The sequence below is a fragment of the Gossypium raimondii genome, chromosome 11 (genome assembly GCF_025698545.1).
Source record: "Gossypium raimondii isolate GPD5lz chromosome 11, ASM2569854v1, whole genome shotgun sequence".
Lineage (NCBI taxonomy): Eukaryota > Viridiplantae > Streptophyta > Magnoliopsida > Malvales > Malvaceae > Gossypium > Gossypium raimondii.
Window position 1 is genome coordinate 29,578,111 of NC_068575.1, and position 5,470 is coordinate 29,583,580.

Sequence of the window (5,470 nt, forward strand, 5' to 3'; positions counted from 1 at the left end):
TTTTCTCTCCATTTTTCAAAATAACCACCCTTTCTATTAATATTTTCTCCTTTCTTCCACAGTGACCAACCCTTCACCACCGTTCATTACACCTCGAGGCCGCTGCACCACCTCTCTTTCTTTTTTTCTCCTCTCATCGCCGCCGTGATCATTGTCGTGTGCCACTGCAGGTTTCACTTCTCCTTTTCCATTATGCTGAAACCCCATAGACCTCCACCGTCAGACTACCACTCCACCATCACCAGACCAGCATCTAGCCACCCTCGTCATAGCCGTCGAACCACCGTCATCGCCATTGAACTACTGTCAATGCCACTTTTGATCACTTGATTCATCATATTTGTTCCTTTCTTGATTCGTCAACCATCCCTTATTTAATCAAGTTGACCAAATGGTAATTGAAGGGGAGACCCCTAGTTTCACATTGGTAATAATCTTTTCGAGAGTCCAAAACTGTAGGGTAAGTGTTGATTCATCTTTTGGGTTTGATCAAAGTGAGATTATTATTAAGAATTGTGGCAAATCGAATCTATAAGGTGTGGGATTGTTAGCATTTTTTTTGTGTGATATAGTTATTTTATTACATTAATAATTTAATTAAAACATGAATACACTAAATATTCATGAAGAGTTGAAAACTTAACAAGATGAATACCAAGTGACTCTAACTGAGTGATTCTATGAAATGTATGATAATTGATGTGATTATGGTCGTGGTTATGATGTTTGTGTAAATCTCATCCTCATGATATGTGATGTACGGCTTAGGTGATATATGTGATGATTTCAGCATGTGAGACTTATATATGTGTATGTGAAAATTGAGATCCATGATTTAATGTGAAAAGCATGTTTAACATGTTAAAGTGATTATAATTGATCAATAAGTGATATGTGATTATGAGAGCATGTTTACATGCAATGTAAAAGTGAATAATATATGTTAAAAAGTGAAATTGCGATATCACATGCATAGGGTGGGGTTTTGTGAAAGGTGGAAGTTATGTGGCAGTTCTTCTGCGATTATGTGGCCATTATCGGCAAATATGTGGTTGTTTGTCCACAATGTGTTTTGTGGACGTTTATCGGCATGTATGTGGTGGCTTGTCCACAAATGGTGTGTTATTGGATGGACGAGTTTAGGGGAACTCGATATATGGTGTGTAGCAGAGATATGTAGGAGATTTTTATAAAATGTGCATCCTTTTTAAAGTATGCATCGACATGTTCATGCATAAGTATCAGTATTAGAACTTGTGATTATTATGATTATTGATATGATGAGATTGATATTTTGATATGTACGTGATTATATTTGTCTTGATCTCACACTCAGCTTTTAAAGCTTACCCCTTTTTAATTTTGACTTTTTAGATAATAATCGAGGTTCGGACAGGCTCGGCTTACGGAGGTGCTCTCGGTTATTTTAAAAAAAAAATATTATTTTGCTACTTGATATTTTTGGGATGTGTTTTTATTACTGTGGACTTTTGATTGAAATTTTCTTTCAGACTTTGGATTATTTTGATTTTGGATTTTTTCGCATGATTTAGGTTTTAAAATTATCATTTAAAAGATTGAGAAATTGACAATTTATAATAGATTTTTCATAACTAAGTCAAATAAGGCCTAACAAGGGTGTTTTTAAAATTCAATACTTTGTTTCTGAAACTCAATACTATCTGCTCACAAAATTGATATTTTATGAGATATATATTAAATCTACGTTTTGAAAATGACAAACGAGTTTTAGATATGCAAATTATTTACTGCGATGTTTTAATTACAGTACGACACTTTCTGAAAAAATATCAAAACTTGAGTTTTCTAAATATAAACAATTTCAAACAAAATTCAGTTTTCTCAACAAAAACATTTTTAGCAACGAAGATTTGTAAAAGAAAATAGCTAAATGATTTTTTGCACCATTAATATGGCCAATGTGATCTTCGAGATTCAGTCATAATTTCTAGGTTGAGTTTAGGGGTTACATTTATTGGTATCAGAGGCCGAGTTAAAAACTCAAACTCTGGTTTATTTTTGGGAAAAATGGGTATTTTGGGAAAAATCCAAGCCATAGTCAAAACTCATTTAAAATAAATTTTTGATTTTATTTTGAAAATTTAAGACTCCAAAGCTTGCCTAGGTAAGTACTTCTGACTTACTGAATTTTTAGTGTGAAACAATAGATTTCTATATAATATGAAACTCTAGATTCTAAAAACTATAGATACTGATACTATAGTGACAAAACTTTTAGAACTAAAAAAAATTTGAATTAATAATGAAAGCTCATTTCTAATTGTTAGATAAAACCTTCATAAAACTTAAGAATTCGATAAAAAGATGAGTACACAAGGCATTCGTACTAGGGGTATGAGGGCTCGTGGAGAGTAGGGTTTGGGAACCCAAGTAGATTCGTTTGCGTCACGAATGCACACACCTGAGCTCGTGACTGATCCAGAGCTAGTGGTTGACCAAGTTAAAAATACGCATACTGTTGAGGAGGATCATTAGGAGCCTACTAACGATGCTGTGTTGTTGCTAAGGCCCAAGGTGGATTAGGAAATGGTTAGAAGTTTTATTTTGAACTATAGATTAACATAAAACTTTAGAGTCAAGAAAGCAATATGAAAACTTGAGGTATGTGAACTTGTGGTATGTGATTTTCAAAGAGCACAATGTCGAGTAACCAAAGATTAGTCATTAGCTTTATAAGGACTTGTGTCTGACCCTGTGACAAATTACATCATTAATGCGTCTACCGCTAAAGAAGGAAATCAGAAAACTAGGGATGATACCATATCCCAAGCACTGTAGGGAGTTTTAGAAAGTGGTTTTTGAGACTATGGTTGAGAAGAAAAATATATTAGAAGGGAGTAAGTGGTTGGAACGCGAGAAAAAGGGAAAGAACAAAGTACATAATAAGAGGAAGTCTATTTCTACTAGCCCAAATTTAGGACCCTTGAAGCAGGATAGAGAGGATAGATCGTCATAGAATGTTCTAAAATCTAGTATTAGAGGTTCTATTGGATCGATGAGAAATAATTATTTGTAAGTATTGTAATAAGCATCATTTGATCAAGTGTTGGAAAAGTCAAGAATATGCTTGAGAAGTGGGTCAGTTGAGCATCGTGTTAAAGATCGCTCGCGTCATTCTTTAAGTTCAATGCAAGCTTCGACTCAAAAATGGAATTAGAGATTGGTTTATGCTACTAGGCGTCGAGAGGATTGAGACGCATCTGGCATCAATGAAGGTACCTTTACCATCCATTGTAATTGTGCCTTGCAATGATTGAGGATTTTTTTACCTAAAAGTTTGTTGTTAGTAGTGTATTTGTGAAATTGAGAATTTAGGAAGGAGAAAATCATTATTGATATTTCTATAGATGGTCCATTGAGACAGTCCGTGTAAGTAAATAGGAAATCCATTGGAGATTTATAGTTACAAGATGAGTTTTCTTTTATATGCTTCTGTTTACTCCTATCTTTTGTAGTTTGTTCCACTACTAATTTAAAAGTTGTATTTTCTAGAACTTTTAAACTTTCCTCATTAGTAAATGCATCATTCACAACTCTTGGCAGTTGAGTGCCACTCCGGATTGTTATGACCTTTCATTGTTCCTTTCCTTGAGATCGAGAACTTTCTGTGTCACTAGGCAATACTCCTTGTTGTCTGGAACTTAATGTAGTGGCAATTTGTCCTACTTGATTCTCCAAAGCTCTTAAGGAAGCTATCTGGCTCTGAATAATAGCATCATTCTTAGCTATATACTCCTTTAGTAGATCTTCCATAGTTAATGTTGAAGATGACGAACTTTGTTGCACATTTTTTCGCAACATTGGTTAACTGTATCCAGGTGGCACACCAGCTACATTCTATCGATTAACATTGCTGGCATTTCCCATTCCATGATTACTCTAGGTGAAATATGGATGTTGTTTCCACCCTAGATTGTATGTGTTGGAGTAGGGACTGCTGTTGCTATGATTAAAATTCCCCATGTAATACGTAGAGGCTAGATTGGATGAGAATTCGTCAAAAACATGATCTTCTCCAAAGTATATGCATGCTAGTTCTACAACATTCATCTCCAACAATGTAGAGGGTATTTTCAGATTTTTAATCATAGTTGTTAAAGATGATACATGAGCTGTTAAAGATGTAATCGCATCAAGTTCTATTGCTCTAGCAACTCTTCTACCAATACCAACTCTGGTAGTGGGGTACTGATAATCATTATTTGTTATTCTTTCCAGAATTCCGTATGCTTCATTGTAGGATTTGTCAAGCAACGTCCCATTAGCAGATGCATTCACCACTATTTGGGTATGGGCATTTAATCAATTGTAGAACAATTCCATTTATGTCCAATATTGAAAACCATGCTTCGGGCATTTTCTAATTAGTTCCTTGAAACTCTCTCATGCTTCATATAATGTTTCATCTTCCAATTGCCTAAACGATGTAATGTCATTCCTAAGCTTGTCATCCATGTTGGGAGGATTGTACCTAAGTAGAAATCTCTGACACACTTCATTCCAAGATGCCATCGTACTTGATGGTAACACATTCAACCATGATCTGGCAGAATCTTGCAATGAATAAGGTAACAATTTTAATCTAAGGGCATCTTCAAGGACACCTTATTGCCTGAATGAGTCATAGACTTCACGAAAAAGGCTCAAGTGCAATATTGGATCTTCAGTACGTAGACCACTGAATTGCCCTATTGTTTGCAACATCTGAAACATTACTGGTTTTAATTCAAAGTGTTGAGCTTGAATATGTTGCCTAACAATTCCTGGATTTAGATCATCCAAAATAGACACTACATGTTCTCTAATAGGTCTATCTCTGTCATCTATGATTCTAGGAGTATCAGCATTCCATTCATTCTGAAGTACTTGATCTTCTCTGATTGGATCATTTCTAATTCTCTCCATTTCTCTTAACTCTTTTCTTCTTCTCATTAATCTCCTTTCAATTTTAGGATCAAAACAATGTTTTGTATCCTCTTGAATACTTCTTCTCATGCACTAATACAAACCTAAAAAATAAAATAAAATACTAATTAACTGCTTTAACTAAAAATAACAAGAATAATAACAAATCAACTTTTCACCAATATTCCTGATCCCCGACAATGCCACCAAAAGCTTGTTGCATGTAAATAACTAATGCAATTGTGCAAGTGTACACGTCATTCAAGTAATAAAGTGATAAGTAAGTATCGTCTCCATAGGGATCAGAAATTGGTAAGAAATTGAGTAAGTTATTTTAGTCCTATTAACTATACTGAATAGTAGGAAATATTCTCAAGTTGAATACGATATTTATATAATGATAATATATGCACGGATGGGGTGAAAATTATTAAATTTCATTCACCGAAGTTGTCAATTTTCAAGATTGAGAAATCATCAAATTTGTGACAACTTTTTGGATGGGATCCAAGCATTTTATGGT

At 34.4% G+C, this 5,470-nt stretch overlaps 1 non-coding gene across 1 annotated transcript; it reads left to right on the forward strand.

Moving 5' to 3' along the window:
• The first annotated feature begins 4,381 nt into the window (after nt 1-4,381).
• LOC128035191 (small nucleolar RNA R71) lies at nt 4,382-4,488 on the forward strand. Its single transcript, XR_008191592.1, has one exon. It is a non-coding gene; the product is annotated as a small nucleolar RNA R71 (small nucleolar RNA).
• The last annotated feature ends 982 nt before the right edge of the window (nt 4,489-5,470 follow it).